This window comes from Medicago sativa, chromosome 4 (assembly GCF_051527215.1).
Source record: "Medicago sativa cultivar Bolivia chromosome 4, Bolivia_mono, whole genome shotgun sequence".
NCBI lineage: Eukaryota > Viridiplantae > Streptophyta > Magnoliopsida > Fabales > Fabaceae > Medicago > Medicago sativa.
The window spans coordinates 83,993,995-84,021,616 of record NC_140752.1 but is presented as its reverse complement, the minus strand read 5'-3'; the positions used below and the strand labels follow the sequence as shown (position 1 = coordinate 84,021,616).

At 34.3% G+C, this 27,622-nt stretch overlaps 2 long non-coding RNA genes across 2 annotated transcripts; both read left to right on the top strand.

Moving 5' to 3' along the window:
• Nucleotides 1–17,849: 17,849 nt before the first annotated feature.
• LOC146932901 (uncharacterized) lies at nt 17,850–19,914 on the top strand. Its single transcript, XR_015008409.1, has 2 exons — nt 17,850–18,199; nt 19,629–19,914. It is a non-coding gene; the product is annotated as an uncharacterized LOC146932901 (long non-coding RNA).
• A 1,241-nt stretch (nt 19,915–21,155) lies between these two features.
• On the top strand, nt 21,156–23,220 carry LOC146932900 (uncharacterized). Its single transcript, XR_015008407.1, has 2 exons — nt 21,156–21,505; nt 22,935–23,220. It is a non-coding gene; the product is annotated as an uncharacterized LOC146932900 (long non-coding RNA).
• The last annotated feature ends 4,402 nt before the right edge of the window (nt 23,221–27,622 follow it).

Here is a 27,622-nt window from a genome sequence, read left to right as displayed (position 1 = left end):
CTTAGAATAGATAGTTCGTGTAATAATATAATTAAGTGTGACTTAATCATGAGATTACATTATCATAAAGAACGCTATTCTTAAATGCATCCGTAGTCAAAGCTTTAATATGAATAAAGGATAATAATAAAGCATCGAGACTATTATGTATGTAGACTGATGACCGCATCTCATGGGTCATAGATATGAAATATTAAGTCTATACATAGGTATAAGTATTAGGAGTAATATTTATACTAGATTGACCCACCGTGAGAATACTACATAGTATGTTATGATATTGTCATAAGATATTCTCACAATGATAATAATGTATATCGCTCTTAGACCTGAAACCACTATGATTCCTAGATGTGGACTCAAGTGCTTTGTTGCCATTCTAACGTTGTCTGTAACAGGATAACCATAACGTTGGTTGATGGGTATTTGATGAATCATGCTGAGGGACATGAGTGTCCTAGATGGGATTTGTCCCTCCTCATAAACAGGAGATATATCTTTAGGCCTCTTGATGAAATATGACTGTAAAACTGCATGGCCATGCCGAACTAAGTCAATATAAGATATTGGACTTATTCGTTATTCAGTATATTTTGGAATCAAGAAATATAAATATTGATCTATACAAGGGTGACAAAATATCTATGCCTTGGGATCAATGAAGATATCGAGACAAAGGAGTAATTATACACATGAGTATTATCATGGAAAGGTTTCGTCAGATCACTTGACATTCTTGTCACTTGGGTAGCAATGATGTGTTGCTAGATACCGCTCATTGTTTATAGTATTAAATATTAGATTTAATATTATTGCCAACGTGACTAGAACCTATAGGGTCACACACAAAGAACAGTCAAAAGAGAAATATATAAGTATGACTTACATAAAGGGGTGCGTTTAGTAAATGACGCTAATTAGTTAGCAAAACTACTAAACTCGTTGTTGGGCTTAATGAAGCCCAATAGTGACTTCTGACTTGCAGAGCACACTAGAAGTTCTATAAATAGAACCCTAGTGCTGAAGTTTTTGGTTGCACGTTTTGAAGCAACCCTCTTCTCTGCACTTCTGATTCCTTGGCTAGCACCGAGTTTTGGAGGAGCACTGTTCGTGTGGACTTGCTAGAGGCTTTGCTGCTTGCTGCTTGCTTGGCTGTGATCGAGATTCCAGTTTCCAGTTTTCAGCTTTCAGATTTCACACTTCGAGGTAACAATCGAATCACTGATTCATGTTTGAATTTCGTAATGATCCAAGGAAAGAAAATCGAAATTATTCCGCTGCTTCTACTCCCTTCTGTTGTATTTGATTTTCCTTCAGTGTTATATAAAGATGTGATATTATTATTTATGCACTATATGTGTTAATTATGATGCTTATGATGATGCAATGTTTAAGATGTTGATTATCATTTGATGTTGTTGTACTATGATGCTGATATGAGATGAATTATTTATATGCTGCATATACTGCTGAGTCTTATTTAAGATGTAAGTGTCGGTCTAAGTCAAGGAGTTACAAGATGTTCATGAAGTTCTAAGACGTAAGATGTTGAGTCCATGCATACTCATTCAAAGTTGAGGGCTTGATGCCCTGGAGCTTTTGCTCAATTATGTTGGGGGCTTGATGCCCTGGAGCCTTTTTACGCTCAAATCTGTTGGGGAATATGTTGGGGGCTTGATGCCCTGGAGCCTTTTTACGCTCAATTATGTTGAGGGCTTGATGCCCTGGATTGGTACCACATGCATTTGCATATCAAGATGATTTACGATGAGTAAGAGTTGCATAGTTGATTTGAGTTGCATTGTCGAGTCAAGTTGTTAAGTTGTGATGTTTTAACGAAGTAATCTAATGATGAAATATTTGTATGATGTTATGTGACGATGATTGTGACTGTTATATGATGATATATTGCTAAGATGAGTTGATGTTAACTATGTATTTGAATATAATTGTTGAATTATATGAAGTTTGTGATGTTAAATGTAAATGATGATTTATATACTTAATATTATTGTTTGAGAAATCTCACCCCTTTGCTTGAAAATGTTGCTCTTCGTATGGGTAACTTGCAGGTAACCAAGATTAGTTGCGGTCATGAGTGGACTCCTCACAAGTGTGTCTTAGGTGCTTTGATACGTAACGGGATGGGATTATGTCTTTACTTTCTGTTCCTTACGTATTACTTTATGAATCTTTCCAGAATTGATGTTGAACTAAGTTTTATGAGATTTTATATTGAGGCCCTTGTGCCAAAGATTATTTAAGTTGTTGAAATTATTCCGCTGCGAAGTTTAAAATAATATGATATTGGATTTTGAAGGATAAATATTTATTTATTTAGTTTATGTTTTTAGAAAAAGAATGTGACATTCCGTTTAAGTTGAATTACTCTGATTTTTATTATGAAATTTTTACGTTGGGAAAATAGGGTGTTACACTTGAGGCCCGGCAGCTTTTGCTCACTTTGTTGAAGAGCCTATTTACGCTCATATATGTTGGGGGCTTGATGCTCTGAATGGTACCTCATGCATTTGCATATCAAGAAGTTTTTACGAAGGTTTAAGATGTTAAGAGTTGCATTGTCAAGTTGAGTCACATCGTCGAGTCAAGTGTTGAGTTGAATAAGATGTCTGATGATTTTAAGATGAAATTTGCTTATTTTTTTAAGATGATATTTGCTTATGTTTTAAAGATGATATTTGCTTATGAATTAAAGATGATATTTGATTATGATTTGATAAGATTCTAAGTGATAAATGTTTGATATGATAATGATGTTTTATGTTGTTAAATGCATTTTGATGAATTATATGTTTAATTTGTTGACTGTGACATCTCACCCCTTCTGCTTGAAAATGTTGCCCTTCGTATGGGTAACTTGCAGGTAATAAAGACGAGTGGCGGTTGTGAGTGGACTCCTCACACTGTGTCTAGGTGCTCTGATACGTAACGGGATGGGGCTTGCTTTTACTTCTATTCCTTACGTGTCATTTATGAACTTTTTATGAATAAATATTGAATCAGAACTTATGAGATTTTTCTGATGAGGCCTGCGTGCCAAAGACTTCTATTATGTTGAACTACTTTCCGCTGCGGAGTTCAGATTTTATGATGTTGAATTTTGAGGGATAAATGTTAATTATCTAGTTTATGACTTTCAAGTAGTATGTGACATTCCGTTTATGATTTAAATACTCTGATTTATTACGAATTTTTATGTTGGGAAAACGGGGTGTTACACCCTACTTTTATTATTTATTATTTTATTGAGATTAAATGTCTTTTTATAATTTAGTCGACTTATTTTGATGAGTGATATTTTGTTATGTTATACGCTGATATTTACTAGTATAATATATATGTTATTTAGTGTAGAAATATATTTGTTATTTTGGGATTTTGGGATGAAAAATCGAGTTTTCCCGAGAGCTATCTCTGACAGTAGTCTCTGTTTCTTGTTTTTGCATCTTTTTCACACATTTCAGTTTTGAATTGGCTTTAGGTGTAAGCACGAAAGTTGTAGGTATGGATGTTAGCTTTCTAATGCCGTTGGTTTGACTTCAAAAAGATTTATAGAACTTGAGTTATGGTCAAATTACTGCACGTAGGTCACAGTGAATTTTTATGGACTTTCAACACAACTTTTCCGAATTTAAAATGAAAACTGGTATTGATCGGTACAGAATTGGTCTTAGGCGTAAACATGAAAGTTTTAGATAATTTTGTTAGCCTTCCAGTGGCTTTGGTTTGACGTGAAAATGATGTTTGGTCTTTGAGTTACGATGAAAATACTACAAGGAGGTCTTAGCAAAATTGCATAGTGACAACATTCTCTGTTTCATGTTTTTGCGTTTTGTTCATATGTTTCTGTTTTGAATTGATCTTTGTTGTAAACATGAAAGTTGTTGATAATTGTGATATCTTTCCAGTAGCCTTGGTTTGACATGAAAATATGTTGTGCATGATTATTTATGTTCTTACAAAGATGCATGATGAATTGTTGATACTTGAATACGATGATATATGATGAATTGTTGATGTTTGAATACGATGTTATATGATGAATTGTTGATGTTTGAATATAATATTAATGATGATCTGTGAAGTTATTATAAGATGATTTAATGTTGTTACTGATGATATATATAATCATATATGCATTATGTGTTATTATGATGCTTATGTTGATGTGATGCTTAAGATGCTATTATTATCATTTGATATTGTTATGTTGTGATGCTGATATGAAATGAATTTATAAGTGTTGCATATGTTGTTGTTAATCTTTATTAAGATGTAAATGTCGGTCTAAGTCAAAGAGTTGTAAGATGTTCATGAAGTTTCTAAGACGTAAGATGTTGAGTCCATGCATACTCATTTAAAAATGAGGGCTTATGCCCTGGAGCTTTTGCTCAACGACGATGAGGGCTTATGCCCTGGAGCTTTTGCTCAACGACGATGAGGGCTTATGCCCTAGATTGGTACCACATGCATTTGCATTTTCATGATGATCAAAGATGGTTTAAGACGTTAAGAGTTGCATAGTCGAGTCTAGATGCATTGTCAAGTCAAGTTGTTAAGTTGTGATGTTTTAACGAATTACTTTGTGATGCCTTTTAGTATGATGATATGTGACGATGATTGTGACTGCTATATGATGATATATTGCTAAGATGAAATGATGATGTCTATGTATTTGATTATAATTGTTAAATTATAAGATGTCTATATTGTTAAATGTAATTTATGATTTATGAGCTTAATATTATTGTTTGTGAAATCTCACCCCTTCTGCTTGAAAATGTTGCTCTTCGTATGAGTAACTTGCAGGTAACCAAGATTAGTTGCGGTCGTAAGTGGACTCGTCACAAGTGTGTCTTAGGTGCTCTGATACGTAACGAGATGGGAATTTGTTATTGCTTTCTGTTCCTTACGTATTATTTGAGAAGTTTTCATGAATTAGCCCTTGTGCCAAAGACTATTTTAGATGTTGAAATAATTTCCGCTGCGAAGTTTTAGATATTACATTGTTGGATTTTGAAGGATAAATTATTATTTATTCCATTTATGATTTTTAAGAAGCGTAGCATTCCGTTTAAGTTGTCAAACTCTGATTTTTATTAAGAAATTTTTATGTTGGGAAAATGGGGTTTTACATTTAGCCCCCTTGCTTCAGGCCTTTACCAGTGAATCTTATGAACAATGATATGATTCGAACTTGAAATCGAAACTGAGGCATCTTGTGTTGCTTCATGTTGTTCTCCTAGGTCGCATACATGATTCTGTTGGAACATGTGTGGAAATTGAGTAAAAAAGACTAAACACAAATTCCCATGTTGGGTAGAACTAGTGTTGTGTGAATTGAAAAAAGTGGAAGTCCCACATCGGATGGAACACACACATTAGTAGTGTTTATATAGTGGGGGTGTACCTCTAATTAATGGGGGTACATAAGCACTAGAGAAAAAATATATATTGATATATATTTTATTATTTGAAAATGATAAATTAAATAATTAATTTAATCATTATTGGAAAGTGCTTTCTTAGTCCCCAAGTTTTGCTAAAAATATTTTGGTACATAATATGATATATTTTTGTACTAAATTTAATATATTTTAGTACTCAATTAAGATATTTTTTGTACTAGATCTAATATGTGAATTACTTAATCGCAAAGTAATATGTTACTTGTTCCCAAAGTTTCTCATATTACTTGTTCCGAAAGTTTCTCACTTGTTAGTTGTGAATTTTCTCTATAAATAGAGAGCTCACACAGTGCATTCCACACACCAAAGAGTTTCATTGAGTTGTCGGGAACTCTTTCTCTCTTCTCCCTTTTTTGACTTGTGTTGACGAGTCTTTCATCTCTTCTCCCTCCTTCGACTTGTTTAACAAGTCCTTCTTCTTTTTCTACTCCTTTCTGTCCCTTCGGAATTAAGAGTGTTCTTAAGACCATAGTCCCTTTTCGGTTTAATGTCCCTTTGGAATTAAGAATGGTCTTAAGTTCATAGTCCCTTCGATAATATATGTCCCTTCGGAATAAAGAGTATTTTTAAGATCATAGTCCCTATTTGGAATAAACAATGTCCCGTCGGAATCAAGAATGATCTTAACGGTATATATAAAAAATTATTCAATATGTATATTTGAGGAGAAATGGTGGTAACACCATATTTGAGTGGTCGTAGTGTCATATTGATACTTTGGAGAACTTAAAGGTTAGAATGGTGGAAACACCATATTTGAGTGGTCTTAGCACCATAATAGAATGGTAATAATACCATATTAAAGTGGTTTCAGTATTAAAGAGTGGTCTTAGTACCATATTTGAAGGTGTAATTCTCGAACGGTTTTCTACGGTGCAGTAGTTAACCGCACAGTTGTAGCTGGGCTTGTTTTATCCTGGAGGCGGCGTGGTTGATAGTCTACCTTACACAACTTTGGGTAGTGCCACGAAACGTCTTAAAGAGAGCGACCTGGTCGTGACTCAACCTAGTAACAACTTCGGTAGATAATAGAATTTGGAAATCCAAATACAACAGTATGGAAATCCAAAACCAACAATTTTAAGACGTTTCGATATGCTATGTCTGTCGAAGAAGTTACTTATTGAGGTTCAATTGTCCCTAAATACAAGAAGGATAAATCAGCTATATGAATAAATCAGCTATATGAATACATCTTTCGACTGAAACAATGAAGTGATTGTTGTTATAACAACAACACTAAAAAATTCACATATGTGACTCGAAATTTGTTTGAAATTTACTTTCAAATAAATAACTTTATTGGTTAAGAGAATAGAACCGACAAGTGTTGATGCATCGTCCTTAATTTTTTACTTGATTCTTGACAATTGACAAAAACAAATATTTGTCGTAACTGCTGAAAGCAGCTGATCGGAGTAGGATAAAAAATTGGTTGTCAAGTATTGGAAAAAATTTGTACAGTGTGACCCTTGAACGATGTCAAATGTGAATGATGCAATGGTTCTAAATTTAAGGATGAGCTTACAACATAAGAAGGATCCTGTGCTTGCTTCACTAAGCCAACCTCCTGTTCGAGCACAGTGATTAAGTCTTATTTGGTAAATTAAGGCAAATATATATCTTTATGAAATTGAGCTTGAACATATGTGAACTCATTGCTCAATTGTTTTAGGATTTTGATCCTATAAGAACAAGTCTATTGACTTGTACTCGTTTTCTTATTGGGAAAGATTACTTTATTGATGGTATGTTCAAAATTAAATTCTCCTTCTATTTTATTAGTTGTGTGATTTTAATATTTGACATATCAAAATTGATCACGAACAAGTGTTTAATTTTACACTTGAGTAACTTGGAATTAATTCTAAAGTTATATGATTAGACAATATTATTTATTGCAGTCAAGATATATGAACCAAAAGTTCATATAAATCAGAATTTAGAGAATATGAATCTCTAAACATAATAAATTATGATATGTGTGAATTTGATGACACATAAATTAGAAATGATAAAATGATGTTTTTATCATATTTTGGAAAATAAAATTGATATGCTTGAATGTTCAATTTTTATAACGAAAATTGAAATTTATGTTGGCTAGAGTACCAAAGTCTAAGAACAAAAATTAAAATTCTAATTAAGAAATTTTTGAAGAAAAGACAATCCAACTTGTCTTATTTTTGAACTTGGGATTGTCCGGACTATATTTGGCTTCAGGACCCCAAGAGAGTTAAACTCACTAGTAGAACCTATGAATGTGTATTCATTAGGTATGTTATAAATAACGAAGCATATAGGTTTTAGGATCTAAATGTTAAAGTGATCATAGAATTAAAAGATGCTGATTTCTATGAAGTAAGTACCCTTGTAAATTAAAGAATAGTGGGGACACTAGTGGGGGTAAACTAAATTCCCTTCTAAAAATTAAGAACTAGTGGGGGCACTATATCTAATCACATTCATGTAATTAGAAATCGTTATGAAAACATCATACGAGATGTTATAGAACCTCAAGGAGGTAAGAAAGCTAAAATTGCTAAAGAGTATGAACTTGGTTTATACATTGGAAGAAGATTCATTAAGCCTTAAAGAAGTTATATCCTCATTGGATGATGAATTATGGCAAAAACAATAAACGATGAAATGAATTTTCTAGAGTCTAACAAAACATGACACTTGGTTGACTTGTCTCATAGTTGCAAAACCAATCGGTTGTATTTGAATTTTGGAAAAAGGAACTAAAACCTGATGGTACGGTTGATGAATACAAGGCTTTCCTTGTAGTCAAAGGTTTTAGACAAAGAGAAAAAATATAGACTTCTTCGACATTCATTCACCAGTCACGAAAATCATATCCATAAGAGTACTAGTCCCTTTAGCCGCCGTTCATAACTCGATAGTACTCCAAATGGATGTGAAAGTTGCCTCTTTTTATGGTGAACTAGAAGAAGAAATCTATATGAAACAACCTGAAAGTTTTGCGATTCATGGACAAGAAAACAAGGTCTGTAAGTTAGATAATTATTTGTATGGTCTAAAATAAGTTCTTAAGGAAATGTAATTATTTCACCGTAAACTTGCAATCATATATTATGATCAAGTGTAAGAACACTTGAGATGGAGTTAGAAAAACAAATGTGAGCATCATTGGCAATACTTAGGTATGTCACTGAATGTATTAGACCCGACATTGCCGATGTCGTAAAACTCTTGTGCAAGTTTACTAGTAGACGGATGAGAAGCATTGTCATGCTATAGAAAGAGTCATGAGGTGCCTTAAGAAGACTATGACTTTAGGATTACTTCACTAGGAGTAACCTATTGTACTTAAATGGTACAAGATATAAAATAGAACAACATTCAGATGAATATATAGCGACTAGTGTTTGCATATTGAGCATCACTAGAGGAGTTGTTTGTTAAAACAAATGATATTGACTCAGTCCACTATGGAATGAATCTGAGATGAGAACACTAGAGAAAACTAGTGGAGAAGCAAGTTGACAAGATGCTTGCTAATTGAGATCCCTTAGTGGATAAAACCGTTTCCAGAAGTGTTAAATCATTGTGATAGTCTGCAGCTATTACAAAAATTGAGAATCGTTAGAGAGGATAATTAAGGCATGAACACATAAAGGATTAGAGAGCTAGCTACTCTCAAAAGGAACGGTTAAAGTAGATCATGTACGTACTGATAAAGAATTAGTCAATCCTTTGACGAAAGGAATTACTAAAAAGAAAGTCCTAAACACATCCAATAGGATGAGACTAATGCCCAAAGGTCACAAGTGATGGTAACCCGACCTACATGACTGGAGATCCCAAGAAATAGGTTTAATGGGTAATAACAAGTCACAAGTGATAGAACGTGCTATGTTAAAAGTAAGAAAGCATGATTCCTGGAGCGATAGAAGGATGAGATAATAGAAACTCTTAATGAGATCTATACTCTATTTGGAGTGGAGTACATAGCTATATGAGTACTCTTGATAGACTCACCTATACGAATGTGGAACTAAGGGCCGGTTCCTATGGGATTCGGGGCAGAATACCTAGAGCGTTCGTTAAAACTGGGATACACGTGCAAGGCCATAAACGCACGGGCTTTTAGAATACACCTTATGAAAAGGTTTGTGTGTGGGTTCTATCTCTGAGATAGATTTCAATGCTGTAAGCAACTCTTGTTAATCAGAATTTTACTCGCTATGCAAAGGTTCAAGTTGTAGGCGACACCTTTGTTTACTAGCAAATCTTATGGAGACGTCTTTGACGTTATTTCTGAAACCATTTTTTAAATTCAAGTGGGGGATTGTTGGAACATGTGTGGAAATTGAGTAAAAAAGACTAAACACAAATTCCCATGTTGGGTAGAACTAGTGTTGTGTGAATTGAAAAAAGTGGAAGTCCCACATCGGATGGAACACACACATTAGTAGTGTTTATATAGTGGGGGTGTACCTCTAATTAATGGGGGTACATAAGCACTAGAGAAAAAAATATATAGTGATATATATTTTATTATTTGGAAATGATAAATTAAATAATTAATTTAATCATTATTGGAAAGTGCTTTCTTAGTCTCCAAGTTTTGCTAAAAATATTTTGGTATATAATATGATATATTTTTGTACTAAATTTAATATATTTTAGTACTCAATTAAGATATTTTTTGTACTAGATCTAATATGTGAATTACTTAATCGCAAAGTAATATGTTACTTGTTCCCAAAGTTTCTCATATTACTTGTTCCGAAAGTTTCTCACTTATTAGTTGTGAATTTTCTCTATAAATAGAGAGCTCACACAGTGCATTCCACACACCAAAGAGTTTCATTGAGTTGTCGGGAACTCTTTCTCTCTTCTCCCTTTTTTGACTTGTGTTGACGAGTCTTTCATCTCTTCTCCCTCCTTCGACGTGTTTAACAAGTCCTTCTCCTTTTTCTACTCCTTTCTGTCCCTTCGGAATTAAGAGTGTTCTTAAGACCATAGTCCCTTTTCGGTTTAATGTCCCTTCGGAATTAAGAATGGTCTTAAGTTCATAGTCCCTTCGATAATATATGTCCCTTCGGAATAAAGAGTACTTTTAATATCATAGTCCCTATTTGGAATAAACAATGTCCCGTCGGAATCAAGAATGATCTTAACGGTATATATAAAAAATTATTCAATATGTATATTTGAGGAGAAATGGCGGTAACACCATATTTGAGTGGTCGTAGTGCCATATTGATACTTTGGAGAACTTAAAGGTTAGAATGGTGGAAACACCATATTTGAGTGGTCTTAGCACCATAATAGAATGGTAATAATACCATATTAAAGTGGTTTCAGTATTAAAGAGTGGTCTTAGTACCATATTTGAAGGTGTAATTCTCGAACGGTTTTCTACGGTGCAGTAGTTAACCGCACAGTTGTAGCTGGGCTTGGTTTATCCTGGAGGCGGCGTGGTTGATAGTCTACCTTGCACAACTTTGGGTAGTGCCACGAAACGTCTTAAAGAGAGCGACCTGGTCGTGACTCAACCTAGTAACAACTTCGGTAGATAATAGAATTTGGAAATCCAAATACAACAGTATGGAAATCCAAAACCAACAATTTTAAGACGTTTCGATATGCTATGTCTACCGAAGAAGTTACTTATTGAGGTTCAATTGTCCCTAAATAGAAGAAGGATAAATCAGCTATATGAATACATCTTTCGACTGAAACAATGAAGTGATTGTTGTTATAACAACAACACTAAAAAATTCACATATGTGACTCGAAATTTGTTTGAAATTTACTTTCAAATAAATAACTTTATTGGTTAAGAGAATAGAACCGACAAGTGTTGATGCATCATCCTTAATTTTTTACTTGATTCTTGACAATTGACAAAAACAAATATTTGTCGTAACTGCTGAAAGCAGCTGATCGGAGTAGGATAAAAAATTGGTTGTCAAGTATTGGAAAAAATTTGTACAGTGTGACCCTTGAACGATGTCAAATGTGAATGATGCAATGGTTCTAAATTTAAGGATGAGCTTACAACATAAGAAGGATCCTGTGCTTGCTTCACTAAGCCAACCTCCTGTTCGAGCACAGTGATTAAGTCTTATTTGGTAAATTAAGGCAAATATATATCTTTATGAAATTGAGCTTGAACATATGTGAACTCATTGCTCAATTGTTTTAGGATTTTGATCCTATAAGAACAAGTCTATTGACTTGTACTCGTTTTCTTATTGGGAAAGATTACTTTATTGATGGTATGTTCAAAATTAAATTCTCCTTCTATTTTATTAGTTGTGTGATTTTAATATTTGACATATCAAAATTGATCACGAACAAGTGTTTAATTTTACACTTGAGTAACTTGGAATTAATTCTAAAGTTATATGATTAGACAATATTATTTATTGCAGTCAAGATATATGAACCAAAAGTTCATATAAATCAGAATTTAGAGAATATGAATCTCTAAACATAATAAATTATGATATGTGTGAATTTGATGACACATAAATTAGAAATGATAAAATGATGTTTTTATCATATTTTGGAAAATAAAATTGATATGCTTGAATGTTCAATTTTTATAACGAAAATTGAAATTTATGTTGGCTAGAGTACCAAAGTCTAAGAACAAAAATTAAAATTCTAATTAAGAAATTTTTGAAGAAAAGACAATCCAACTTGTCTTATTTTTGAACTTGGGATTGTCCGGACTATATTTGGCTTCAGGACCCCAAGAGAGTTAAACTCACTAGTAGAACCTATGAATGTGTATTCATTAGGTATGTTATAAATAACGAAGCATATAGGTTTTAGGATCTAAATGTTAAAGTGATCATAGAATTAAAAGATGCTGATTTCTATGAAGTAAGTACCCTTGTAAATTAAAGAATAGTGGGGGCACTAGTGGGGGTAAACTAAATTCCCTTCTAAAAATTAAGAACTAGTGGGGGCACTATATCTAATCACATTCATGTAATTAGAAATCGTTATGAAAACATCATACGAGATGTTATAGAACCTCAAGGAGGTAAGAAAGCTAAAATTGCTAAAGAGTATGAACTTGGTTTATACATTGGAAGAAGATTCATTAAGCCTTAAAGAAGTTATATCCTCATTGGATGATGAATTATGGCAAAAACAATAAACGATGAAATGAATTTTCTAGAGTCTAACAAAACATGACACTTGGTTGACTTGTCTCATAGTTGCAAAACCAATCGGTTGTATTTGAATTTTGGAAAAAGGAACTAAAACCTGATGGTACGGTTGATGAATACAAGGCTTTCCTTGTAGTCAAAGGTTTTAGACAAAGAGAAAAAATATAGACTTCTTCGACATTCATTCACCAGTCACGAAAATCATATCCATAAGAGTACTAGTCCCTTTAGCCGCCGTTCATAACTCGATAGTACTCCAAATGGATGTGAAAGTTGCCTCTTTTTATGGTGAACTAGAAGAAGAAATCTATATGAAACAACCTGAAAGTTTTGCGATTCATGGACAAGAAAACAAGGTCTGTAAGTTAGATAATTATTTGTATGGTCTAAAATAAGTTCTTAAGGAAATGTAATTATTTCACCGTAAACTTGCAATCATATATTATGATCAAGTGTAAGAACACTTGAGATGGAGTTAGAAAAACAAATGTGAGCATCATTGGCAATACTTAGGTATGTCACTGAATGTATTAGACCCGACATTGCCGATGTCGTAAAACTCTTGTGCAAGTTTACTAGTAGACGGATGAGAAGCATTGTCATGCTATAGAAAGAGTCATGAGGTGCCTTAAGAAGACTATGACTTTAGGATTACTTCACTAGGAGTAACCTATTGTACTTAAATGGTACAAGATATAAAATAGAACATCTTTCAGATGAATATTTAGCGACTAGTGTTTGCATATTGAGCATCACTAGAGGAGTTGTTTGTTAAAACAAATGATATTGACTCAGTCCACTATGGAATGAATCTGAGATGAGAACACTAGAGAAAACTAGTGGAGAAGCAAGTTGACAAGATGCTTGCTAATTGAGATCCCTTAGTGGATAAAACCGTTTCCAGAAGTGTTAAATCATTGTGATAGTCTGCAGCTATTACAAAAATTGAGAATCGTTAGAGAGGATAATTAAGGCATGAACACATAAAGGATTAGAGAGCTAGCTACTCTCAAAAGGAACGGTTAAAGTAGATCATGTACGTACTGATAAAGAATTAGTCAATCCTTTGACGAAAGGAATTACTAAAAAGAAAGTCCTAAACACATCCAATAGGATGAGACTAATGCCCAAAGGTCACAAGTGATGGTAACCCGACCTACATGACTGGAGATCCCAAGAAATAGGTTTAATGGGTAATAACAAGTCACAAGTGATAGAACGTGCTATGTTAAAAGTAAGAAAGCATGATTCCTGGAGCGATAGAAGGATGAGATAATATAAACTCTTAATGAGATCTATACTCTATTTGGAGTGGAGTACATAGCTACATGAGTACTCTTGATAGACTCACCTATACGAATGTGGAACTAAGGGCCGGTTCCTATGGGATTCGGGGCAGAATACCTAGAGCGTTCGTTAAAACTGGGATACACGTGCAAGGCCATAAACGCACGGGCTTTTAGAATACACCTTATGAAAAGGTTTGTGTGTGGGTTCTATCTCTGAGATAGATTTCAATGCTGTAAGCAACTCTTGTTAATCAGAATTTTACTCGCTATGCAAAGGTTCAAGTTGTAGGCGACACCTTTGTTTACTAGCAAATCTTATGGAGACGTCTTTGACGTTATTTCTGAAACCATTTTTTAAATTCAAGTGGGGGATCGTTGGAACATGTGTGGAAATTGAGTAAAAAAGACTAAACACAAATTCCCATGTTGGGTAGAACTAGTGTTGTGTGAATTGAAAAAAGTGGAAGTCCCACATCGGATGGAACACACACATTAGTAGTGTTTATATAGTGGGGGTGTACCTCTAATTAATGGGGGTACATAAGCACTAGAGAAAAAAATATATAGTGATATATATTTTATTATTTGGAAATGATAAATTAAATAATTAATTTAATCATTATTGGAAAGTGCTTTCTTAGTCTCCAAGTTTTGCTAAAAATATTTTGGTACATAATATGATATATTTTTGTACTAAATTTAATATATTTTAGTACTCAATTAAGATATTTTTTGTACTAGATCTAATATGTGAATTACTTAATCGCAAAGTAATATGTTACTTGTTCCCAAAGTTTCTCATATTACTTGTTCCGAAAGTTTCTCACTTATTAGTTGTGAATTTTCTCTATAAATAGAGAGCTCACACAGTGCATTCCACACACCAAAGAGTTTCATCGAGTTGTCGGGAACTCTTTCTCTCTTCTCCCTTTTTTGACTTGTGTTGACGAGTCTTTCATCTCTTCTCCCTCCTTCGACGTGTTTAACAAGTCCTTCTCCTTTTTCTACTCCTTTCTGTCCCTTCGGAATTAAGAGTGTTCTTAAGACCATAGTCCCTTTTCGGTTTAATGTCCCTTCGGAATTAAGAATGGTCTTAAGTTCATAGTCCCTTCGATAATATATGTCCCTTCGGAATAAAGAGTACTTTTAAGATCATAGTCCCTATTTGGAATAAACAATGTCCCGTCGGAATCAAGAATGATCTTAACGGTATATATAAAAAATTATTCAATATGTATATTTGAGGAGAAATGGCGGTAACACCATATTTGAGTGGTCGTAGTGCCATATTGATACTTTGGAGAACTTAAAGGTTAGAATGGTGGAAACACCATATTTGAGTGGTCTTAGCACCATAATAGAATGGTAATAATACCATATTAAAGTGGTTTCAGTATTAAAGAGTGGTCTTAGTACCATATTTGAAGGTGTAATTCTCGAACGGTTTTCTACGGTGCAGTAGTTAACCGCACAGTTGTAGCTGGGCTTGTTTTATCCTGGAGGCGGCGTGGTTGATAGTCTACCTTGCACAACTTTGGGTAGTGCCACGAAACGTCTTAAAGAGAGCGACCTGGTCGTGACTCAACCTAGTAACAACTTCGGTAGATAATAGAATTTGGAAATCCAAATACAACAGTATGGAAATCCAAAACCAACAATTTTAAGACGTTTCGATATGCTATGTCTACCGAAGAAGTTACTTATTGAGGTTCAATTGTCCCTAAATAGAAGAAGGATAAATCAGCTATATGAATACATCTTTCGACTGAAACAATGAAGTGATTGTTGTTATAACAACAACACTAAAAAATTCACATATGTGACTCGAAATTTGTTTGAAATTTACTTTCAAATAAATAACTTTATTGGTTAAGAGAATAGAACCGACAAGTGTTGATGCATCATCCTTAATTTTTTACTTGATTCTTGACAATTGACAAAAACAAATATTTGTCGTAACTGCTGAAAGCAGCTGATCGGAGTAGGATAAAAAATTGGTTGTCAAGTATTGGAAAAAATTTGTACGGTGTGACCCTTGAACGATGTCAAATGTGAATGATGCAATGGTTCTAAATTTAAGGATGAGCTTACAACATAAGAAGGATCCTGTGCTTGCTTCACTAAGCCAACCTCCTGTTCGAGCACAGTGATTAAGTCTTATTTGGTAAATTAAGGCAAATATATATCTTTATGAAATTGAGCTTGAACATATGTGAACTCATTGCTCAATTGTTTTAGGATTTTGATCCTATAAGAACAAGTCTATTGACTTGTACTCGTTTTCTTATTGGGAAAGATTACTTTATTGATGGTATGTTCAAAATTAAATTCTCCTTCTATTTTATTAGTTGTGTGATTTTAATATTTGACATATCAAAATTGATCACGAACAAGTGTTTAATTTTACACTTGAGTAACTTGGAATTAATTCTAAAGTTATATGATTAGACAATATTATTTATTGCAGTCAAGATATATGAACCAAAAGTTCATATAAATCAGAATTTAGAGAATATGAATCTCTAAACATAATAAATTATGATATGTGTGAATTTGATGACACATAAATTAGAAATGATAAAATGATGTTTTTATCATATTTTGGAAAATAAAATTGATATGCTTGAATGTTCAATTTTTATAACGAAAATTGAAATTTATGTTGGCTAGAGTACCAAAGTCTAAGAACAAAAATTAAAATTCTAATTAAGAAATTTTTGAAGAAAAGACAATCCAACTTGTCTTATTTTTGAACTTGGGATTGTCCGGACTATATTTGGCTTCAGGACCCCAAGAGAGTTAAACTCACTAGTAGAACCTATGAATGTGTATTCATTAGGTATGTTATAAATAACGAAGCATATAGGTTTTAGGATCTAAATGTTAAAGTGATCATAGAATTAAAAGATGCTGATTTCTATGAAGTAAGTACCCTTGTAAATTAAAGAATAGTGGGGACACTAGTGGGGGTAAACTAAATTCCCTTCTAAAAATTAAGAACTAGTGGGGGCACTATATCTAATCACATTCATGTAATTAGAAATCGTTATGAAAACATCATACGAGATGTTATAGAACCTCAAGGAGGTAAGAAAGCTAAAATTGCTAAAGAGTATGAACTTGGTTTATACATTGGAAGAAGATTCATTAAGCCTTAAAGAAGTTATATCCTCATTGGATGATGAATTATGGCAAAAACAATAAACGATGAAATGAATTTTCTAGAGTCTAACAAAACATGACACTTGGTTGACTTGTCTCATAGTTGCAAAACCAATCGGTTGTATTTGAATTTTGGAAAAAGGAACTAAAACCTGATGGTACGGTTGATGAATACAAGGCTTTCCTTGTAGTCAAAGGTTTTAGACAAAGAGAAAAAATATAGACTTCTTCGACATTCATTCACCAGTCACGAAAATCATATCCATAAGAGTACTAGTCCCTTTAGCCGCCGTTCATAACTCGATAGTACTCCAAATGGATGTGAAAGTTGCCTCTTTTTATGGTGAACTAGAAGAAGAAATCTATATGAAACAACCTGAAAGTTTTGCGATTCATGGACAAGAAAACAAGGTCTGTAAGTTAGATAATTATTTGTATGGTCTAAAATAAGTTCTTAAGGAAATGTAATTATTTCACCGTAAACTTGCAATCATATATTATGATCAAGTGTAAGAACACTTGAGATGGAGTTAGAAAAACAAATGTGAGCATCATTGGCAATACTTAGGTATGTCACTGAATGTATTAGACCCGACATTGCCGATTGTAACGCCCCATTTTTATTCTAATATTTTAGTAGATGTGTGAATATTTTTATATGACTTTAATTGCTATATATATATATATATATATATATATATATATATATATATGATTTTATGTGAAATATATGTTTTATATGATTTTATATGAAATATGTTATGATGCTATTTTATTATATGAATATTGGGGTTGTGTATTATTTAAATGAATGTTGTTATTATTTGATAGAAATAATATGAGAAATAGAAATATTATAGAAATAGTATTTATTTTTGGTTAATGGGAATTAAGTGGAAATTAATAGAAATTAAGGGAGTTGGGTGAGAAAAGAAAAGAGAGATATTTTTGAAGTAAAAGAAAGAAAAAGGGAGAGAAACATTTTCACGTAAAAACATTAGAAGAAAACTGGTTTTGGAGAGAAAACCTAGAAGAGGCCAAGAAAGAGCTAGGAAGGAATCGATTGCGGTAGCTTGTCGTTTGGTGTTGCTGAATTAAGGTAAGGGTGGGATTCCTTTCAATAATCTTGATATATAATTTGAAAATTTATGAAATTGTTGTTCTTGAGTTTAGGGTTTGAGAGGTTATGTTAGATGATGATTTATGATAAAACATGTTGTTTAATTGTATGAATATAGGTTGTTTTACCCCTATGATGTATACTAAACCTGTAAACATGTTTGTAAACCAATTTGGGTGATTAAGGGATCAAAGCTAGGATTTTTGGGGTGAAACTATGTTGAAATCGCAATTTTTCTGAAACCTGAAGCAGGACGCGAAAGCGTCGCATTAGCGTCCAGAAAGCGTCCACACCTTGTAGCTGCCCAGAAATTTTTGTGGAGGACGCGAAAGCGTCCTTTTTACGCGAAAGCGTCCTACCCATTTGCCGAGGACGCTAAAGCGTCCCTTTAGCGTGCAGAAAGCGTCCTCATCCTGAGTTACGACATTTTGGACGCGAAAGCGTGCTTCTCTCGCGAAAGCGTCCTGTCCCTTTTTGTAGAGGACGCGAAAGCGTCCTTCTGTCGCGAAAGCGTCCCTGGTCCTGTGCGGCCATTTTCTGAATTTTGTTTAGAGCGCTAGGGGTCTATTCTAATTATTTTAATAGGTTCCCTTGATTTATTAAGCCATGTTTATGAAGTGAATATATTATTATCGAAGGTTGTACTATATGAAATGTATGTGTAAGCACTTTTGTATAATAAAAGTTGTTGTTCCATTGTCGAAGTTGTTGTATCGTCTAATGTCAAAGTTGGGGAGTGTGTCATAATTGTTTTAGGCACATACGTTGTTGTCGTTGTTGTTGTTGTCGTTGTTGAAGTTGTATGTTGATATACACAAGTTGAAGTCCATTTGCATACTCACATCTGTTGGGGGCTTATGCCCTGGAATGTTCATCATTCACCCGTTGGGGGCTCATGCCCTGGAATGTTTATCATTCACTTGTTGGGGGCTTATGCCCTGGGATGCTTTAACCATCCAATTTGTTGGGGGCTCATGCCCTGGAATGTTTATCATTCACTTGTTGGGGGCTTATGCCCTGGGATGCTTTAACATCCAATTTGTTGGGGGCTTATGCCCTGGAATGCTTAGCATTCAACGCGCGTAGATTGGTACCACCTGCATGATGCATTAGTTGTTGTTGTCGTAGCATTGTTGGGTTGTTGTTGTCGTTGTAGCATTGTCGAGTTGTTGTCGTTGTCGAATTGTCGAGTTATCGGTGTCGTTGTGGATAATGTTGTTGTTGTTGTTGTACCTTGTTGCTGAAAATGATTATGTTGTTGTTATATGTATTCTTATATACATTATTAATGATGCATGTTGTGATATATTGTTATTTTCATTAATTTGATGAATTATATATTATTATTATTGGATAAGTTTCTCACCCCTTCTGCGTATATGTTGCCTCGACCGTGGGTAATGTGCAGGTAATGATGGCTTGTAGGTTGATTGGCTCAAGTGTCTAGGGCTCTGATACATATTAGGATGGGGATCGTCGCGAGTGTCTTCTCATTTCTTTTATGTATCACATATTTTGGAAAAGACTTGCTATTAGAATAAAGTTGAATTATGTTGTGGCCTTTGTGCCAAGATTTTTATTGATGTTGAATTTGGTTGAATTTATATTTTAAAGAATTATTCCGCTGCAGTTTGTAAGATAATTTAAATGTTGGTATTTAAATAAATAGACAATTTTCTATTATGAAATTTTGATTAGCAGTGTGACACTCCGTTGTGTGGTTACTCTGATTAAATTAACTAATATTACGCTGTTGGGAAAACGGGGTGTTACAATTGGTATCATGGCAGGTCGGTCCGTCCGGCCAATTAGTAGAGTCGTGTCGAGCCATGTAGAGTTGTTTGACAATTTATATTGTCTTAGTTGTGCTGATTTTTGTTGTTATGTAGAGTGGAGACCTGGAGGCTGCGAATATTATCTGTTATAAGAGAAATAGAATGGCTGGAAGAAACGATGCTGCGGTGGCTGCTGCATTGGAAGCTGTGGCCCAAGCTATAGGACAACAACAGAATGCTGGTGCTGGTGTTAATGCTGATGTAAGAATGTTGGAAGCCTTTCTGAGGAATCATCCTCCTACTTTCAAAGGAAGGTACGACCCTGATGGAGCACAGACATGGCTCAAAGAGGTTGAAAGAGTTTTCAGGGTTATGCAATGTACTGATGACCAGAAGGTACGTTTTGGTACGCACATGCTAGCTGAGGAAGCTGATGACTGGTGGGTGAGTCTCTTACCTGAATTAGAGCAAGGTGATGCAGTTGTGACTTGGGCTGTGTTTAGGAGAGAGTTCCTAAACAGATATTTCCCTGAGGATGTTCGCGGAAGAAAAGAGATTGAGTTCCTTGAGCTGAAGCAAGGAAACATGTCGGTGACAGAGTATGCAGCCAAGTTTGTGGAGTTGGCTCAGTTCTATCCACATTATACTGGAGACAATGCTGAATTTTCTAAGTGCATAAAGTTTGAGAATGGTTTGCGTGCTGATATTAAGCGAGCCATTGGTTACCAACAGATCCGTGACTTTTCTGCTTTGGTGAGCAGATGCAGAATCTATGAAGATGATACGAAAGCTCACTACAAGGTGATGAGTGACCGTAGGGGTAAAGGACAGCAGAGTCGTCCGAAGCCTTACAATGTCCCTGCTGACAAGGGCAAACAGAGGATGCCCGAGGAAAGGAGATACCTCTAGTGAGAGTTGTTTGGGGAGGAGCAGCTGGTGAAAGTCTTACTTGGGAGTTGGAGAGTAAGATGCAGGAGTCTTATCCTGAGTTGTTTACTTGAGGTAATATTTCGAGGACGAAATTCTATAAGTTGGGGAGAGTTGTAACGCCCCATTTTTATTCTAATATTTTAGTAGATGTGTGAATATTTTTATATGACTTTAATTGCTATATATATATATATGATTTTATGTGAAATATATGTTTTATATGATTTTATATGAAATATGTTATGATGCTATTTTATTATATGAATATTGGGGTTGTGTATTATTTAAATGAATGTTGTTATTATTTGATAGAAATAATATGAGAAATAGAAATATTATAGAAATAGTATTTATTTTTGGTTAATGGGAATTAAGTGGAAATTAATAGAAATTAAGGGAGTTGGGTGAGAAAAGAAAAGAGAGATATTTTTGAAGTAAAAGAAAGAAAAAGGGAGAGAAACATTTTCACGTAAAAACATTAGAAGAAAACTGGTTTTGGAGAGAAAACCTAGAAGAGGCCAAGAAAGAGCTAGGAAGGAATCGATTGCGGTAGCTTGTCGTTTGGTGTTGCTGAATTAAGGTAAGGGTGGGATTCCTTTCAATAATCTTGATATATAATTTGAAAATTTATGAAATTGTTGTTCTTGAGTTTAGGGTTTGAGAGGTTATGTTAGATGATGATTTATGATAAAACATGTTGTTTAATTGTATGAATATAGGTTGTTTTACCCCTATGATGTATACTAAACCTGTAAACATGTTTGTAAACCAATTTGGGTGATTAAGGGATCAAAGCTAGGATTTTTGGGGTGAAACTATGTTGAAATCGCAATTTTTCTGAAACCTGAAGCAGGACGCGAAAGCGTCGCATTAGCGTCCAGAAAGCGTCCACACCTTGTAGCTGCCCAGAAATTTTTGTGGAGGACGCGAAAGCGTCCTTTTGACGCGAAAGCGTCCTACCCATTTGCCGAGGACGCTAAAGCGTCCCTTTAGCGTGCAGAAAGCGTCCTCATCCTGAGTTACGACATTTTGGACGCGAAAGCGTGCTTCTCTCGCGAAAGCGTCCTGTCCCTTTTTGTAGAGGACGCGAAAGCGTCCTTCTGTCGCGAAAGCGTCCCTGGTCCTGTGCGGCCATTTTCTGAATTTTGTTTAGAGCGCTAGGGGTCTATTCTAATTATTTTAATAGGTTCCCTTGATTTATTAAGCCATGTTTATGAAGTGAATATATTATTATCGAAGGTTGTACTATATGAAATGTATGTGTAAGCACTTTTGTATAATAAAAGTTGTTGTTCCATTGTCGAAGTTGTTGTATCGTCTAATGTCAAAGTTGGGGAGTGTGTCATAATTGTTTTAGGCACATACGTTGTTGTCGTTGTTGTTGTTGTCGTTGTTGAAGTTGTATGTTGATATACACAAGTTGAAGTCCATTTGCATACTCACATCTGTTGGGGGCTTATGCCCTGGAATGTTCATCATTCACCCGTTGGGGGCTCATGCCCTGGAATGTTTATCATTCACTTGTTGGGGGCTTATGCCCTGGGATGCTTTAACCATCCAATTTGTTGGGGGCTCATGCCCTGGAATGTTTATCATTCACTTGTTGGGGGCTTATGCCCTGGGATGCTTTAACATCCAATTTGTTGGGGGCTTATGCCCTGGAATGCTTAGCATTCAACGCGCGTAGATTGGTACCACCTGCATGATGCATTAGTTGTTGTTGTCGTAGCATTGTTGGGTTGTTGTTGTCGTTGTAGCATTGTCGAGTTGTTGTCGTTGTCGAATTGTCGAGTTATCGGTGTCGTTGTGGATAATGTTGTTGTTGTTGTTGTACCTTGTTGCTGAAAATGATTATGTTGTTGTTATATGTATTCTTATATACATTATTAATGATGCATGTTGTGATATATTGTTATTTTCATTAATTTGATGAATTATATATTATTATTATTGGATAAGTTTCTCACCCCTTCTGCGTATATGTTGCCTCGACCGTGGGTAATGTGCAGGTAATGATGGCTTGTAGGTTGATTGGCTCAAGTGTCTAGGGCTCTGATACATATTAGGATGGGGATCGTCGCGAGTGTCTTCTCATTTCTTTTATGTATCACATATTTTGGAAAAGACTTGCTATTAGAATAAAGTTGAATTATGTTGTGGCCTTTGTGCCAAGATTTTTATTGATGTTGAATTTGGTTGAATTTATATTTTAAAGAATTATTCCGCTGCAGTTTGTAAGATAATTTAAATGTTGGTATTTAAATAAATAGACAATTTTCTATTATGAAATTTTGATTAGCAGTGTGACACTCCGTTGTGTGGTTACTCTGATTAAATTAACTAATATTACGCTGTTGGGAGAACGGGGTGTTACACCGATGTCGTAAAACTCTTGTGCAAGTTTACTAGTAGACGGATGAGAAGCATTGTCATGCTATAGAAAGAGTCATGAGGTGCCTTAAGAAGATTATGACTTTAGGATTACTTCACTAGGAGTAACCTATTGTACTTAAATGGTACAAGATATAAAATAGAACATCTTTCAGATGAATATTTAGCGACTAGTGTTTGCATATTGAGCATCACTAGAGGAGTTGTTTGTTAAAACAAATGATATTGACTCAGTCCACTATGGAATGAATCTGAGATGAGAACACTAGAGAAAACTAGTGGAGAAGCAAGTTGACAAGATGCTTGCTAATTGAGATCCCTTAGTGGATAAAACCGTTTCCAGAAGTGTTAAATCATTGTGATAGTCTGCAGCTATTACAAAAATTGAGAATCGTTAGAGAGGATAATTAAGGCATGAACACATAAAGGATTAGAGAGCTAGCTACTCTCAAAAGGAACGGTTAAAGTAGATCATGTACGTACTGATAAAGAATTAGTCAATCCTTTGACGAAAGGAATTACTAAAAAGAAAGTCCTAAACACATCCAATAGGATGAGACTAATGCCCAAAGGTCACAAGTGATGGTAACCCGACCTACATGACTGGAGATCCCAAGAAATAGGTTTAATGGGTAATAACAAGTCACAAGTGATAGAACGTGCTATGTTAAAAGTAAGAAAGCATGATTCCTGGAGCGATAGAAGGATGAGATAATAGAAACTCTTAATGAGATCTATACTCTATTTGGAGTGGAGTACATAGCTATATGAGTACTCTTGATAGACTCACCTATACGAATGTGGAACTAAGGGCCGGTTCCTATGGGATTCGGGGCAGAATACCTAGAGCGTTCGTTAAAACTGGGATACACGTGCAAGGCCATAAACGCACGGGCTTTTAGAATACACCTTATGAAAAGGTTTGTGTGTGGGTTCTATCTCTGAGATAGATTTCAATGCTGTAAGCAACTCTTGTTAATCAGAATTTTACTCGCTATGCAAAGGTTCAAGTTGTAGGCGACACCTTTGTTTACTAGCAAATCTTATGGAGACGTCTTTGACGTTATTTCTGAAACCATTTTTTAAATTCAAGTGGGGGATTGTTGGAACATGTGTGGAAATTGAGTAAAAAAGACTAAACACAAATTCCCATGTTGGGTAGAACTAGTGTTGTGTGAATTGAAAAAAGTGGAAGTCCCACATCGGATGGAACACACACATTAGTAGTGTTTATATAGTGGGGGTGTACCTCTAATTAATGGGGGTACATAAGCACTAGAGAAAAAAATATATAGTGATATATATTTTATTATTTGGAAATGATAAATTAAATAATTAATTTAATCATTATTGGAAAGTGCTTTCTTAGTCTCCAAGTTTTGCTAAAAATATTTTGGTACATAATATGATATATTTTTGTACTAAATTTAATATATTTTAGTACTCAATTAAGATATTTTTTGTACTAGATCTAATATGTGAATTACTTAATCGCAAAGTAATATGTTACTTGTTCCCAAAGTTTCTCATATTACTTGTTCCGAAAGTTTCTCACTTATTAGTTGTGAATTTTCTCTATAAATAGAGAGCTCACACAGTGCATTCCACACACCAAAGAGTTTCATTGAGTTGTCGGGAACTCTTTCTCTCTTCTCCCTTTTTTGACTTGTGTTGACGAGTCTTTCATCTCTTCTCCCTCCTTCGACGTGTTTAACAAGTCCTTCTCCTTTTTCTACTCCTTTCTGTCCCTTCGGAATTAAGAGTGTTCTTAAGACCATAGTCCCTTTTCGGTTTAATGTCCCTTCGGAATTAAGAATGGTCTTAAGTTCATAGTCCCTTCGATAATATATGTCCCTTCGGAATAAAGAGTACTTTTAAGATCATAGTCCCTATTTGGAATAAACAATGTCCCGTCGGAATCAAGAATGATCTTAACGGTATATATAAAAAATTATTCAATATGTATATTTGAGGAGAAATGGCGGTAACACCATATTTGAGTGGTCGTAGTGCCATATTGATACTTTGGAGAACTTAAAGGTTAGAATGGTGGAAACACCATATTTGAGTGGTCTTAGCACCATAATAGAATGGTAATAATACCATATTAAAGTGGTTTCAGTATTAAAGAGTGGTCTTAGTACCATATTTGAAGGTGTAATTCTCGAACGGTTTTCTACGGTGCAGTAGTTAACCGCACAGTTGTAGCTGGGCTTGTTTTATCCTGGAGGCGGCGTGGTTGATAGTCTACCTTGCACAACTTTGGGTAGTGCCACGAAACGTCTTAAAGAGAGCGACCTGGTCGTGACTCAACCTAGTAACAACTTCGGTAGATAATAGAATTTGGAAATCCAAATACAACAGTATGGAAATCCAAAACCAACAGATTCCCCTCGACCAAAGTATCATGCGCCAACTTTACTGCCACATGAGAAGGGGATATCAACATTGTTCCAGAGTTTGTCATTTATCCGCTTCCATGTACGCGAGAGAGTCATAGCAAACATGAAACTTTTTTAAAAAATAAAATAAAAAATAGAGTGCAAAGGCATCACACAACAACTTTGACATCCCAATTATGTTAACACCCCAAAACTATCAAATGTCATTTGCACCATCCTAAAAAATAACATTCAACTATTTTGTTGCAACGGAGAATCAAGAAGTTGAAAGAATAACACCACAAAATCATCAGTCGTATCAATTTTGTCATAAATAAAACTTTATAGTTCTGTCTCGTTTCATATTCAACCCTTAAACACCCAAAGGAAACATGACAGTCATTCTCAAAAGATCTTTCATAATGAACACATTGAACACTGAACACCTTAAGTTTACAAACTATCTTTAGTAGGTAGGCAACCTCTAGCCACCCTCACTAAAAACATTTTAACTCCTTATGAGATCTTTAAGCTCCGTAATTTCCTCAAATTTCCCATCATCCTCGAATCACAATTATCAATAGTATTTTTCATAATATGGTGAGAGGTCGTGTAGATATATTTCAGTAAGCTTTATAAAAGAATTGTAATACACTCAATTTAAATCATTATACGTTTAACAATTTTGTGTATGTGTGTGTATATATCTTTCCCTTGAAATTCAAAAGTAAAACAATATTTATAAATACTAAATGCATGCATTAAATTGATCTATCATCAAATCATCAAAGACAACCATCATAAAAAAAACAAAAAACAAAAAAAGGCAATTAAACCAGTGTGACGAATTTATGTATTATCACGTGTTTCTTTAAAGATGTTAGATTAATTATTTAATTAATCAATAATGGATTGACAATAATCAATTATTATGATTTTATTATTAATATAAAATATGTTATATTGTTATTAAGCACTAATTGTCAATTAATAGTTTAATTAGACTATGTTTTTGAATGACTGTATTTCTGAATGAAGTGTGATGAGTTGAATCATTCTGTTAAGTCCAATGAGAGAACTATGCTCTCACTCGTTTAGCTATTTAAACTTCACCCCATTAGATAGTTAACATGGTGGGAAAAAAAAAACCTAAACAGTAACAAGGACAATCATCTCTTCCATACTTGCTTTTCCATAGCGCCAGTCTCTATAATATTATAATGATCAGTCATTCATAATATATCTTGGGTATTGTAGATATGCTATAACTTTTATCTATGATTTATTTATCTTGTTAAAATTTCAACGATTGCTAACATAGCCATATAAATACACGAGGCTCTAACTCGTACGATGCACGAGTTTTGTAGAGTTTCATATATAAGTATCAAATTGCCTATATTATTTCAAACCATTCATTAATTGCTTATCATGAACCATCTACTATCATTTAATAGAATATTGTACGGTCTACGGATTTTGTAGAGTTTCATATATAAGTATTAAATTGCATATTTTATTAGAATCATTCATTAACTGATTATCAGAAACCATATACTATCATTTAATGAAATACAACAGTGTTTTAAAAATTGAATCAATGATTAACCTAATCAAGGCATTGAATCATTCATTTATTGGTCAAACCAATAGATCACTGGTTGAACCGCATAATGACCAAATGGCTCGAGGTTACACCGGTCTATATTAAAAATAAAAATAAAAACTATCAGAAACCACCCAATTGCCGGTTATAAAAAACCACCCACTACAATTTAATGAAATACAACAGTGTTTTAAAAACCGAATCGGTGATCATCGTGATCAAGGTACTAGTCATTGGATTATTGGTCAAACCATAAGTCAGATGCCTGAACCGGATGACCTAGTTGTTTAACTCGGTTTCTGTAAAAAATATACATGTA